This window comes from Ambystoma mexicanum, chromosome 8 (assembly GCF_040938575.1).
Source record: "Ambystoma mexicanum isolate Mex_15411 chromosome 8, UKY_AmexF1_1, whole genome shotgun sequence".
Taxonomy (NCBI): domain Eukaryota; kingdom Metazoa; phylum Chordata; class Amphibia; order Caudata; family Ambystomatidae; genus Ambystoma; species Ambystoma mexicanum.
The window spans coordinates 757,652,987-757,668,666 of NC_090929.1; the positions used below are offsets into that span (position 1 = coordinate 757,652,987).

Here is a 15,680-nt window from a genome sequence, read left to right on the forward strand (position 1 = left end):
TTGCAGGTTTTAAATGCTCTAAATGAATCAAACTTGGCACTTTTGTTCTTTCTTTGCACCTTGACAAGGGATGAATCATCCTCTGCACATTTGCTAATTTCCGGAATAGATAACGACCTTGGCTGCTTCAGTCATTATTCCAGTCCAGACAGCCTCATCTTGCAGCCCAACGATTCTGCTTATTCTTGCTGCGACACAGCGTCCCTTCCCACTTCATGGGCCCTGGCTTACTAAATTCAGGATACCGATGTCCAGCTTCTATATAATGGTGGCTTTGCCTGCGTTCTACTCACTACGTATAGCCAGCTTCTATGATGGCTTAGTCTACCTTGCGTTTCAGCATCTGTACTTTTATTGAACGGTTGATTTTCTACAGCACCTTGTGCACGTGTAATCTTCCTTTTCGTATTTAAAAGTTCACTTGATTCTTTACTTCCCCATTAGTTTCTTTAGGATGTATACATCCTCTTCAGTCAGTAACTCAGGACGTTGTACATACCTTTTGTGACATCATTAGCTCCTTTTCTTTGCTCTCTCTCATTTTCCTTCAGGGAATTCCTCCTTAGGTTGTCATCACTTTGCGGATACGTTCGCTAGGGTGTCTCAACGGGTATCTTCTATCGAACATGCTGTGGATTGGCACAACAGCTGGTGTCAAACATGGCACAGTCTCATGTTTCCAGCATATGAGAGGAAGGGGGGCAAGGTTCCCTGCAGAGGTATGCAGCTGCTCCTCTACAAACACCCTTCCTCACCCCTCTCTAACCCATCCTTTCTCCATCCCTCTCTACTCCACCCTCTCTTCCTCAGCCCTGTTTACCCCATCCACCCCCCTCACTCCTCTACCCCCACTCACTCTTGTTCACCCCTCACTCCCTTGACCCAGCTTTCCTCACCCCTCTCTACCCGACCACCTTTACTACCACACTCCACTGACACCCGATCTCACATCACTCACTATCCCCACACAATCTCAACTCACTGCTCTAAACTTCAATCCACCACCACCTCGATCCACTCTACCCCAAACAATCCCTCTGCTCTCGACACACCTTCCCTACCTCACCCCTGTCCAGCCACCCTACACCCATCCACCCAACCACACCCCTGCCTACAACAACCCACCCACCCTTGCTGATCTCTTCCAACCCCATTAACTCTAGCTCATCCATACCTGCCATGTTCACCCTTGTCTACCTACTGCTTCCCATCCTAGCTCACCGATTCTATCTTCCACCGTAGTGCACTGCTACCCTTGCCACTGTATCTCACCTTTAAAATCACCATGCTTCCTTAAAATTTCCAAACATAGGGTTAGCTGACAAGTAACAATAGTAATGCAAATAGTGAAAACACTTCCGTACACTGCACTGAAGGAAGTCTTTCTACCATATATAGTATTAGTTTAATATATCTGCAAGCATCACTAATTTCCAGGTATGTTTGGAATCACTAGATAAGGAGAGACAAAGGATTTACTGCAGTTTTAACTGTAAATGTAAAATGTAAGAACAAAGGCAAACACCATAAATATTGGCTTTGCCAATGCTTGTTTTGTTTGCATTAGTTTTATAAATGTGCAGATCACCTTCTTCTTAATGGTTACCTGTACATTTCCTGGGGGCTGGGCAGCACCACAGAGGATGTGCAGACCAGCCCCCTTGCATACATGCGTGTCTGGGGTAAGTTGCAGACACTAATGTATGACAGGCTCCCAACATTCACATGGTTGCTGGGAGGCTATTTCAAAGTGAGAGACCCATTGAGGCGTCTCTATCCCTGTTTGAGGAATAGAAATGCAAGTGGAACAGCAGCTGTTGATGTTCTCAGAATGTACTCAGAATGCAACAATACTCTGAAGTTCACTCCAAAACCAAGGGCCTAATTCACAGAGATATGCAATGAAGCAAAGGAGCTGTGTTCATCTCTGATTTGTACCTGCTTCCTTGTGCATGATTCTTTTTTATTCTTTTTTTATTTTTAGTTATGTTTTAGGTATAAAACATATTATTCACAAATACAAACTTTGCGTGATTTACAGAGTTTAATACTGGGGCAATATATTGAGATAGCAGGAGCAGCTGTGAGATGCCCATTTGCAAATGTGATACAAACATATTTGCTCTACGGTATCTCAGCGATGCCAGATTTCCTCGAGATTGTGACTTTGTCAACCACGTGTGAGGTGCAAATCTGAGCTGCTCACAGGCATCTCCTCATTTGCTCCTGTCCAAATGTTTGTGATTCAGGCCTATATTTAGAAATCCTTTTGAGGAAAAAAGAGTCATGTTCCTATACAGTTTTTAACTGAGACTTTTTTGGACGCGCCTTTATTCTGGACACAGGTGGCATTGGACACCCAAAGTAAACATTATATAGATATATTAACACCTCAAAAGCTGAAACAGAATCCACGATAATCCCAGACCGGATTTGACAGTGTTCCAGTTTTCCCAACTCAAAACAACTGGTGCATTTCAAATCAAGCTTGCGAAATATACTTCTGCGGCTGCGTGCTTCTGCAAGCATGATTGTATGCATGGCAAGTATTGCGCATGCATGCCTGAATCAAATCCAGCATCAATGGCATCTATTAGATGATTGCAATGCTATTGAGGTGCCCGACAAAGAAACACTGCTAGTTCCGAAGTGCATGAGCTGAATCCTAATATTATGCGAATGGAACCTGACAGCTGCGACCCTCTCCACAACATCTCATTCAAAACTGTTTCTTAAAATTCCCTTTAAAATGCAATAATGGGCCGGCTTTACTTATGGGAATGTACTTCTTTTTTAAAAGTGCTACAGTGGCAGGAGCTTTCAATGATTTCCTATGTAATTCAGTTTGGGAGTATATGCCCTTAGCACTTAAGGGGTTAAGCAGTAGCTATTAGCGTGGCCTGGACCTTTACTAAAGACCATAAAATAGGCGCGGACAAGGGGTTATGGGGGATTATTTATCTGAAATGCATTAAACGGTCTTAATATTTCATGCACAATGCAGGGCATAAGACCAATCATCGTGATTTATTGAAAATGAGGGTAGGCCGTGTGCATTAATGCCCTGAATGCTGTTCAGCTAACCCACAATGAAGGAACACTCACAGGGCAGGAACTATCTAAGGGCACGAAGGGAAAAGGATGGCGAATGCTCATCACAACTGAAACCCCTGGATGGAGTAAGCCAACGAATGTGTGCTGCAAACATTGTGGTGAACTGGATAGGCGGTTTGCTAAGAGAGCATGGGACATGTAGGGTTAAGGGGCACATTTCATAATTCTGACCGGAAATAAGATATCTGTCTACTATGATGCTGGCTAAATGGCAATAGTCCAAGGAAACATGTTTTCTAGTGTAGCAGTCTATCTGATGGCAGGGATAGAAGAGCACGCCATTTGGCCCTCAGCCTATAATATTGACTGTATGGCTCTATGGATCTGCGCGTTGACTCATATCAGACATTTCTGATATAAGTGAAGTGTGCTTTCATTTGTGTGAATTGCTTTTTTTTCTTGAAAAATAGCATACAAACAGCTAATGTGTCAAATGTTATTTTTGCCAAAATACAGAAAGTACAGTTTGGGAGCTTTAGTAAAAATACTCATTACAAGTATGGCGGGGCTTGTAAAAACGACAATAACATGGCAATAATTCCACCGCCGTACTACAGGTTTCGCGGCAAGGTGGAGGATTTTCCTCCAGCAAAACGCTGGAGGAAAATCTGCCGCCTTAAATAAAAAAAACGGCAAAAAAGCAGAATAACTGCCAGCAGAATCACTGGTAATTCTGCTGCAATCCCCATGGAGTCCTACAAATGGATTTACTCCACCTACCACCAGGTGTAAACCGTCAGAGAATCCGCCGGACCAGGTGGCTGTAACAATAATTCTGTCACACGTGTACTGAGGCCCGTTCTCCTTAGATATTCATCTGTCAGAATCCTCCTGACCAATTTCTTTTTTCATGTGGACATGCTTCACAGCTGTGATGTGTGGGAGAATAAGGCGGTGTGCAATTAACTAAATACCAATAGCCTTAAGAAGGCAAGTCTCTAAGGACCGCAGAGAAGAGGCAACATTTTTCTTTAGGTGCAGGCCCGCTACGACCCATACTTCACGTTGGTTAATGGTGTCTCTCCTACAAGAAAATACTGTTTTTAGGAACGCCAAGGGTCCGTGTCTGTCTGAGAAAGTACGGAAAATATAATGAAATATACGATCAATATGTAGACATAAACGGCAGCAAACTCTCTAGGGAAATCATTTTAGGGGTAGTGACATGAGGAGGGTAATACACTCCCCCCCATGAACTGGTGAGTCCTAGAGAGTCCCGGCGGAGTGGCTTCACAAACCTCCAACCACATTAAAATATATTTATGGTTCAGCATTTTCGATTTCTGCTGAACCTATCGGTGGACCCCGAAGTGATGGATAGGCCGGGGGCGAGAATGCAACTAAAACAGTCGGAAAAAGGTATTGCATACTTCGGCATAACCCTCACAAAAAAGATGGAGCACATGTATGGGGCAAACTAACTGCAGTTGCTGGAAAAAATGAGAGCTGATCTCATGAAATGGAATCCTCTTACAATAACATTGTGGGGAGAATGACAACAGTACAAATGGTGGTACTACCGACGTTTTGATATTACTTTTAGGCACTACCCATCAGGATCCCAAAGACTTTCTTTCCATCCCTTAATAAGGCCCTTTCATTGTACATTTGAAAGGAAAGACCCTGCAGGGAAGTGATGACCACACTAACGGCTCCATAGGACAGGGGGGGATAACTTTCCCCCATTTTTATAGATATCACGAGGTGGCCCAGGACAGAAAGGTATCAGGAACATCCCTCTCAGGACTCAAGTGGCTAAATAAACGAAATAGACATCCTAATGTTAGGATCAGAGAGATACTTGGGGTCTGGGTTGAAGCATGGGACTTGGTAATTGAACGTGGGATGCTAACAGTGAAGCCATCTCCATTCTACCCAATGTTTGGGAACCCGGAATTCCAGCCTGGGGTGGAAAAGGGGGCATTTAGAAAGTGGGAAAAGGTGGGCTGCCCAAAAATACGGGATATGTACCAGGGACAGACCCTCAGATCGTTCGAGGAATATGTTCAGGACATAGGCTTGATGGAGAGTGACCAATTTAAATATAGCAATTGAAACACTGGTTAAGTACCCCAGCTGTTAAGGAGACAACTAAACAACAATTGACACCCTTTGAACAATATATAACTACTCACACAGGTTCATAAAGCTCGTTGTAAATTCTCTATAGATATTTGAATGACCAAGAGGAGCGCGTTCAATGGAACTACATGAGAAAATGGGAAAAGCTCTTGGAGAGACCATTCCAAGAAGACAATGGGAATACCTGTAGGAAGCAATCACAAAACTAACTTGCTCCATTCAGGTAAGGAAAATGTGGATGAACGTGTACTTACAGTGGCACTTTACGTCAGAAAGGGCCCATGTAATGTTTCCCCAAGCATCAGTTTAGTGTTGGAGGGGATGAAAGGCAGTGGGAGACTGGCCACACATTTGGTGGAACTGCCCAGTGTTACAACCGTTCTGGGTTGGGGTGAAGAACCAAATGCAAGAAATATAGCAGGGAGTGGAACTAATGGGGGATAAGATCTGGATGTGTGGGATGTGGGATCAGGGATCCAAAACACCCACAAAGATGCAAAAACAGGGTTTGATGAACCTGTTGATAGCAGCGTGGCTGGTGATAGCACAAAGATGGAAACAGGCAAAACCTACGATCCAGGACTGGCTGCAAAAAGTCTGGATTTTCATACCACTGGAATGGGTAACATATAAGATTCAGGGGGATCAGGATGCATTCAAACAGGAATGGGGCCCAGTAATGACATATTCACAAAGTGACCATGTGGCACAATGGTGGACGCACACGATCTGAATTTTGGACATATTGTGAACCACACAGAACTTAAGGTAATAATGAGACAGATCTCACTCTTGGCAGGGCTGGGGGGATTGGAGGGAGTTGACATCGGGATGTATTCATTATTTTCGTGTTTATTTATATGGTGTATCAATGAAACTAATATAAATATGCTTTAATATATATATATATATATATATATATATATATATATATATATATATATATATATATATATATATATATATATATGTTTATGGCAGGTCTTAATAAGGGTGATGTTTCACCTCCCACTGCGGTACGATAAACCCAAAAAGGATCACATCACTGGCAAGGGACAGAGGTAGGCTACAATTGCTTGGGCCATTGTCCCAGTGAATACACCCTACACTGCTCCTGCAGAGCAAAACGAAGGTCTCCTCCAGGGGAGAGACCCACTGGGAGGTACCTCTGCGTGACTCTGCCAAGTGCACTCAAACGGGTTTACCGCTGGAAGGTATGCTACCAGCCATTAGTAGTGCAGTACTGACAAGTACTATTTCCTGTGGTGCTAAGAAACAGACAATTGGGCTCATTACAAGTTTGCCAGTCCGGGAATAAGGTGCCTGTAATAACGTATAGCGCCGCCTTTCCGGACCGGCAAACTACAATTCTGCTGGTAGGGGCTGTGATCTACCGGCAGGCCCGACCTGCCGGTAGCTCAGACACCTACCAGCAGACAATTGCCACAATCACAGCACCGGTAGTACCATTGCCGGTGATTGTGGCATTCCCATCCCATGGAGTTCTATGTGACTCCATGGGAATGGGGATTTACTGATGTCCCTGCCACCTGCAATATCCCGGCAACACCGGGATATCTGGCTGTGGAGACGGTACGGTAGTTCCCCTCTATCCCGCGGGAACAACTAGCGGGAATGAGCCTCAATGTCCCTACGGGAATGGATAACCTGTTCCTGCACGAGCCCACTTCAAAGTCCAGTAAACCAAGGCTGAAGGAATGTGCCCAAGATAAGACCCCTCAGTCTCAAGAACAGTGAGATAACCGCTAAACAGCACCATCTAGCTCTTGAAACTGGATTGCGATGGGACATGTTCCTGTGTGAGTCCAGGAACCTGTTTCTCTTTCTATCTCTCACTCTCTCACACACACTTTGCAGTTTTCTAGGCCAGAAACTTGTGCTGTCCTCATTAGATGTTAAGATGAAGCATCTTTGCCATTTACTTTACCCTTAGTTTGCATATGCATGAAATTAGCATTACAAGTCAAACAATAATACAAAAGGTGTAGTGAACACTCAACTTTTATTAATATCTATAATCCAAATAGACTGTAGAGAAAGTAAGTGCCTGTTAATGCTCTTCGGCATACAGCCTTATATACAAGTGCACGTCCTCAGTTGCCAATACACTGCAGTTTGAGCACCGACACACTCATGCCGCTTCTCTGCCAAGCCAATGAAGTCGAAGCCTAATTGAAATTCTTACTGTCGCTCCTGGCTTCTAATTAGAAATCTGGCCCCGGATTAAAACCAGATCAATATCTGCTCTACCTGACACACACACCATCTTAAATGTAATTTAGAACTGTTTCGCGGTTCGAGTGAAGGAATTTAAGGTGCTTTTTTTAGGTTTCCACTTAAACTTTAATAATTGAAAAGAAAGTTCCAGGCAAGGAGTGGGAGAATGGAGTACATATGCAATCACACCCTCCCAGGTCTAAAGACTGACATGGTTCTAATTCAAAAGGTGATGGGGAGTTTGAAGCTGCAGGAGCATTTCTAGACAAAAATCAGATCTGCTTCTACCAGGCTGTTTGTCAGGAAGGAAATCAAGCACTGGCAAAGCCAACAGTTTTGGCTTTTGTATATGCCTAAGATAGGCATTTGACAGGCATTGCCGTACAATGGCAACAGCTGGAAAATGGTATGATTACGTGGGCATTTGATTTGAGTGGCTTTGTCAATGCTTGCTTTTAACAAGACTTCAGTGCAAGGAACATCTATAAATCATGTGGATGAAGGCACGCTGGTTAAGATATTTGTATTGCTCCAGTAACACATTTACAGCTTCGATTAAACCATTAACACTCAACAGACTGATTACAAATAACACTTGCAGGCTAACGTGTAATCTTAGTGCTCGAAAGAGCTGGCTCAAAGAGATACCGGGGGTTTGTGTTGTGGGTGGGGAGTGTCAGAAGTAGGAGGGACTGGCCATGGGTATTAGCATATACATGGGCAGTCAATGGGTGGGTAAATAACCAAACAACACCCACAAGCTGTGCGTCCCTCCTCACAAGTCAGTGTCCCATAGATGTATTCCAAGGCAATACTTTCCACTTATAGGTGGTGTTTAAGTGCCACCTATTAGCCAAAACCAAAATTGTCAGTTGGACAGATACACTCAAGCAGTGTGGCAGTGAGCAACATTGAACACATTACAGTCATGTTCATAACACACAATGAGTCCCTTAACCTTAATTGGATATAATCCACGACAATCAATACACATTCGATGTGCCATAATCACATGCCTATATGGATAAAGTAATGTGTTTGTATGTATTTATGTATTCATTTTATGTGGGAGCAAGCAGTTGCAACCGGAAACTCTACAGTAGAACCAACAATATACTGGGCAACCATGCAAAAGGTGCCTTACATACGAGTAATGGAATAAACATACATAAACCAGGGACTAGTGACAAACTGTAGCCCAATGGGACAGGATATGTACAAGGACTTGAAAGTAGTGAGGAAAGAGACAGAGTGATTAAGGCGTGTTGCACCGGGTGGAAAGCTCATTGTAGGTGACAGACGTTCCTCGCCAATACAACACACACACCTGCAGAGAGGACGAGGGTGGAAGGGCAGAGGGTGCCCAAATCCTCACCTATGCTCCAAGAAAATGAAGACAAATGTAAATACTGGATGCGATTAATGATCCCACAGACCCTGTCCCCTTTTCTTCTCTTACCTGCTTGTGCCACGGAAACGCATGAAAGGCTACAAAAAACATGGCATATGGGCTCTGGTTACATAAGTAGGTACAGTTGCATAGGTAGGGAGAGTTCAAGCCGGCGGAAGAGGCTGAGGATTAGTTAAACAAGTGAGTCTTTAGTTTCTTCTGAAGAGTTGGTAGGACGTCTCAGAGCGTAAATGGAATGGGAGATTGTTCCAGAGGTTAGCCACGGCGGTTAGGAAACTTGAGCCACCTGCATGTTTCCGTCTGAATCTGACAGTGAGCAGTCGCTGGCTGTTGGAGGATCTGAGAGGTCTGGCTGGTGAGTATTTCTTGGTCCTCTGGGCAAGGTATGCCGGGGCAAGGTATGCCGGGGCTTTGCTCACCAGGCAACAGTTGCAATCGTATTTCAATTTGTATTCTTTCCCCGATGGGAAGACAGTGGACCACCAACGTTCACATAAGAGTTGCTTTTAAGGGCTCACAAAAAAATGTGTGTTGGATTATAACTATATAATTTGAAATCAACTTGTTGAGTGCTCCAATTGCACCTTCAAATGATTGCTCATATCTATTCTGCAGTGCCTGTACCCTGCCACAGGTATGTCATTATGTGTTTCTTGCACTTTCCCTTTCTTGTTATTATTGCTCTTACGAATGAGGCTGCTTGATTTGACAATAAAGAAATGCCATTCACGCATCTCCACCTGACCACAGCGCGTTGATTAAAATGGCTCATTTATATCACCCCTGTGTTCGTCTATTACGGTACTCTCACTCATGGTGCATAACATATTTCGGCACCGGATTTAGAATACCATAGAAATAGTTCACACAGAAAGGGACATAATTCGTGGTGGGCTAAAGGTGGGAGCACAGCTGTCATCAGAGGTGTTGCGGGGGGGAGGGGCTGAGGGGGCAATAGCCACAGGTTTTATGGTTGTAGCCCCGGGTAGAAGAATAGGGACTGCAACCAAAAGGCTATAGCTAACCCCGAATCCCGCCACCAACATTAGCTTAGCCCGTGATCTTTTCCAGACCTAGCAACACCCCTGACTGTCATGGCGGTTGTTAATGAGGACCCATTAATATCCTCATGTCTCTATCCTTTGTCATAAACCACAAACAAAATGGAATCTCTTAATCATCAGCAGCTTTACAAAAATCATGCATACTTTCACCACTTTCCTCTCGTCCTCCTCTTCCAAACTGCATCTTTGGTTGCATTTCAATTAATGTTGCTTGCCTAATTCATCACTGCACACACAATACTGCCTTGCTTGCCCATACTGTTGATTTGAATTATATCGCCCCCAGTAGTTAAGTTTGCATTAAGGAAATAAACAAACAACTAGAGTTTGAATTGTTAATTTGGACAGGTTAGAAAATGAGAGTGAAAGATTGCAATTAATTCAACTTTAACTTGTTGGACGAGGAGGCCATTTTGACAGGAAATGAGATAGGAGGATTTATTAATGTATTTGATTTGATGTTTTTTTAATAAATCACATTAATACCCAAACGCCTCTTAGCCGTAAGAAGAGAAATCAGATTCCACAATGATAGATACGACTAGAAAACATAACTGAGTGATTAAATTATCCTATTAAACAACCAAGTTTTCAGATATTTCCTGACACTCAAGTGATCCTTCCTTTCTCTTAGCGTTAGAGGTACTGTGTTCTATATGCGGGGAGTCTCAACAAAGAACGTAATTCCCCGTGTTTTCCTACACAAGCTAGGGCTATACAATAGAAGCACTGCATGGAGCTCATGTTTAAAAGCGATGTGAAATAATTCCTGACACCACCGTTTTTCAACCTAAGGCACATTGTACAGTGTGAAGGATTGCCGCCCGTCAACAGTGTGAAAGCCGTGTTTTTTATTTATTTTATTTATAAAACCATGATGCAGGTAATCAATTTGAGGAATGGTGGTATGATGAACAGACCCACTCATTCTTTGTTCCCTGCCGCATCAGTGTCCTGCCTTGCCACTGCTGTCTACCAGTGGCACAGACCAGATTTAGGGGTCAGCTTTGCCTTGCTTGCATCTGTCAGCAAAGTCACTGCAGACAGAAGTTGCATTTAAATCTGAAGCTCTGATTCAAAACCTTAATGATTATGATAAACGTGCACCTGGTGGCAGAATAATCTTGACATGTAGGCCATACTCAGATTTTGGTATATTTGCTGGTAGTTCACATAATTATTAAAACCACACCTGATTGTAACATACACATATCAAACTGTGAGCACAGGTCAGCCGGGGAAGGGTTGTGTGTTTGTGTGATTCTAGTCAGACTACCTTGCTCTGCGCAGGAGCAGAACCATTGGAAGGAAGGATGTGCCTCTCATTGATCCTTTTCATGATCAGTTAGCACCTGTTTCACGCATGGCCACTCACAGAAGGGGCAGTTCGGGGAAACACTATTGAAAGGGCACACCCTAAATAAAAGGGCCAGCCTCACAACATGTTGTTCCATAACAAACATTCTTTGAAGTGCAGGCTTATAGAAGAGGGCAGGCTTAAGCAGACAGGTTTAGCAGAAGAAAGGTAGGAGGGAAGCCTCCATCCTGGTTTTCTGTGGGTTTCATCTTCCTTCCTGTCTTCTATATTTCATGCTCAAGGAAAGCACTTTGGGTATGTTGCAAAAAGGCAAACGTCACTTGTTACCTTAACATGGACTGGATCCCTTAAAGCCGGCTTGTTTTTGTCCAATCCTGAATGGCCTTTGCCTGTATAAGGAATGGGTCTCCCACTTCTTCCTTGATTAATTTTGGACCTTCAGGATTTCAAGAATTATTTGTTTGGACCGTGCTGGCTGAGCAGTGTTTTTCAGAGTCCTTCAGTTGTGATGTGAAGGCAGGTGTTCGAAGGCAGAGGCAAGTTCTGCTACCTACCCCTGTCCAGCACATGATGTGGATGAGCTGCTGCTGGAGAAAGACCTGCCTCTATCTGTCAGCTGCAATGAGATCCATGCTCCTAAATGGAGGTGATAGCTAGTTACCTAGCTACACCTGGGTTGGGAGTGAAGATAACAAGGATCAGTCTTGTCCCTGAACTCCAGGATTGGGCCTAACAGCACCGGCATATGCAAAACTGCTAGTTTCCTGCATTCTAAAGTGCCAAATGTCATTGAACCATCACCAACCGCATTCAAAGTCCTTTGAACCATCAGGACCCAGCATGTTGCTTTTGGTACTTCTTTGAATCTGTTTAACCACTGTTGCTGCTCCTCTAGGCAGTTTGCCACTGCACCATGCCAGCTATGCATGTCGGTTGCTCTGGCTCAAAAATAAGCTTAGCGCTGTGGAAGCATTGAACGGCCATGTCTTGAACATCACCTTGATCCCCCAACATCTATGTCATCGACGCAAGATCAAACATCGAACTGACCCTGGTGATCTCATCAACCTACATCATTTGAACAAACAATTAATTGAACCGCAACGCAGGTTCACCTTGAACCTGACTCAACACCTACTTCCTGCCTGGATCACCACGACTCGCTGCATCCAAACCTGCTTTCACCCACTGGTACAATGTTAAGAAGCATGGTTCACCATCATTGAACAGGAACATCATTTACCAAAATGCCAGGGGTAGCGGAAGTGACTACACAACCCTTAACCTCTGACGATATCACAGGAATTGATGTTAACTGATCACATCCCACGTGACATCACAGGAAGGGATGGCACACAACCTTTCACCTCTCAATAGAACAGGAAATGGCATCACATAGCATCGTTCCTCAGTAACTAAGAACAATATGGTTATGATATCACTGTAATATGATACACATTTCATGCAAGAATGGATCACCATATGTAGCATTTATAATACCAAATTACTGTGAATGTAAGTATTTGCACTTACCTTGGCTTGCCTGCAGTTAGGGTCATCTCGAGGTTACAGACAAGGCAATACAAGCTGCTCCTGCTTGGTGTTGGTGTACTCCGGTCGTCCAGCACCCGGTCCTGTGCCACAGGATGCAAAATTCTGGCATCTAAAAAAAGAGGTAACGCATGGTCAGGGTGCACAATTACACTTAAACTAATGCAAGGTGCACATAACGTAAAAAAGAGGCCGGTAGAAGAGGCAGTAGCACACACAGCATGCGCTGATCACTGAGGGACTTTACTCGTCTGGTTTGGTTTAACATACACGCCTTGTTCCAATCAGATTCATTTACATTCTGAGATTGTATTAATATTGTACCAGCAGTAGAACGACTGGGCAATACAATAGTGAGGCATTGAGCATGTTGAAATGTATGCAAAGTGTACCAGAGGTTTTACTGCACAAGTGTAGCTGGTGCGAAATGAAGTGCTGACGTGCGAGTGCCATATTGGGTGGATGGGGTGGTGGGTGCACACATCGTTTACGGTTTGTGACAAGATGTGCTTGCAATCTGTTTGGACTAGACACAGTGTTCTTCATTGAACCAAGTACCTAGTTTAGGAAAAGAAAAAAAGTGTTAAAAGGGCTACAACGCTGACTTGTAAGCCCTGATATGCAACGTCTGAACCGATGAATGCTTTAGGGCGTTACAGGGCGTTTAGGGTGTTCGAAATTCATAATTGTTGAACCTCATCTTGTGACAGCACCAGCTCTGCATTCTTTCCAAGCATGATCTGGCATACATGTATAGACCCAGTCATAAACAGATATCCTACGGGCATTCGAAGTTGCTGGGCAGAGGCCGGTTTCACTAGCACATAAAACGCGCATTGTTTGAATCCATGCACCAAACACACACACATGATCAGAGAGCCATCAGTACAGGTTCCCTACTCAGCGCACCTGCCTAATCATTAGTGTATTCTAATGTGTTGATATTACAGTGAATGTCTCTTACACATTGAAAAAAACCTTGCGTTTCCCAGTCAAATTGCGAGCATATGGATCGGCTTGTTCCACGCTTTTGATTCCAGAGAGGAGTTGCAGTGTCATCACGTGCTGTATTGCAGCAGATTACAGCAGCGCTCCCTGCCGAATCATTACTCATGTGTGGTTATCTAGCAACGCAGGAACGTGTGGTAGGGCCAGGAGAGTGACGAGGTGGGCCCATTGCGTTCTTTCTTTGAATGTTAATGAGTCGTTTTGAAACTGAGGTGTGAGGCTTGGGAGGCTTTCTGTCAGTAACTTCTGCAGAAAATCGGGGGAGAGGCTACCTCCAGTAGTCAAAGATGCAACGCTACGTATGGAGTGATCTGACTTTTTTGGCACAGGGTGGGGGTGATTCTGCTCTGTTGATACACCGCACACAATTTTGGAACATAAAGGCTAAAGGGTGATGTGCCCAGGATTACAAATGTGGTCAAATAGATGATCTGGAATTCTAACTTGGCTGTATCACGAATGTACGAAAAATGCTATTAACGATATCACAGGACCAGAACTCAGGAAAGGACATGGCGGTCTTCTCTCTTGATGCCGAGAAGGCAGTTGACCGCGTTAACTGGGACTGTTTTTGGTTTTGCGTGCCATGAATCTTGGGGACAATTTTATTTCTTGGATCTCTCTTTTGTATGCTCATCCTACAGCAGATGTTAAGACAAACAGTCTGCGGTCAGATTAATTTCATTTGATGAGGGGTACAAGGCAGGGTTGCCCTTTGTCTCCATTGCTATTTGTTTTAGCCATTAAGCCTCTTGCAGTGGTGTGATCAAGAATTGAGAGGTATACGTTTTCAGGGGGTTGAGCAGAAGATTTGGTTTTATGCGGATGACCTATTCTTAGTCTTACAAGATTATTGACATGTTGTTACCTATATCGATGGATACTCTTGAAATATTTCATGAGGTGGTAGGATAAAAAATTAATTGGTCCAAATCTGAGGTTATGCCATTGTCGCATTCATATGATAAGGCATTTGTAGCAGATTGGGGCTTCCAATGGTGCGAGAAGAGAATGAAATACTTGGGCATATGGTTGACACCTTTGATTGGAAATATGGTGGAAGAGAATATGGGTAAAGTATTCAAAGATCTCAAAATGTCTCTAGAGAGGTGTGCTTTATTGAACTTGTCACTGTGGGGCACGGTGAACGCTCTGAAAATGACCTCCGCTCCCAAAATTAATTACATTCTGAGCATGCTCCCTTTGAACATTAGTCCACCTTATTGGAAAGTTATTGATGGCTTGCTTCAGTCATTTATTTGGGATCAGAAACTTCCCAGGCTTAAATTATGGAAGCTTCAGCTTCCATCGGAGAAGGGTGGTCTTGGTGGTGGTCTTACCAAGCTGGCGGTCTTGGTGGTGGTCTTACCAAGCTTTGAATAACCTTGCTGCTCATGCGCCCTCATACCCTCGGGTCTGGTGCGCAATACAAATGAATATACTAAACTAAACTAAACTTGGTGTTCCTAGCTTTAGAGCTTACCACCTGCCATTTTCTAGTCAGTTTATTGTACCTTTTTTAAGAAACCTGCCAGATAGATGGGTTGTTGCTGAGGCAAGCCTTTCTGGTCCGCTTGTTTGTGGTTTTTACGACATCGAACTTGACTAATAGGAGAGTCCCCATAACAGAGTTTTTACGGAATATCTGGAAAGATCTTTATGACATGTTAGGTGCTGTTGCTTTGAAATCACCTAACGCATCGATTTGGCTAAATCCTGCAATTAGGGATAAGGGGAACACTTTGTTTTGGCCAGAGTGGTTTATTGGTGGGGTGAGTTGGATTAGTGACATTTGGAAGGATGGAAAATGGATTTCTAGAGAGGAGCTGTGCGCAAAGTGCAATATTGCTATTTTTTTTTGGGTTTAGGTAGTAAAAATCAACGGGGGTTTGGG

At 43.7% G+C, this 15,680-nt stretch overlaps 1 long non-coding RNA gene across 2 annotated transcripts in view; it reads right to left on the reverse strand.

The window, feature by feature from the left end:
• Positions 1 to 15,680, reverse strand: part of LOC138473667 (uncharacterized) — a 151,392-nt gene that overhangs the window by 121,434 nt on the left and 14,278 nt on the right. For both annotated transcript variants that reach the window (XR_011268838.1, XR_011268837.1), the window contains one exon: positions 12,761 to 12,883. This is a non-coding gene — a long non-coding RNA (uncharacterized lncRNA). The remainder of the gene's footprint in view (positions 1 to 12,760; positions 12,884 to 15,680) is intronic.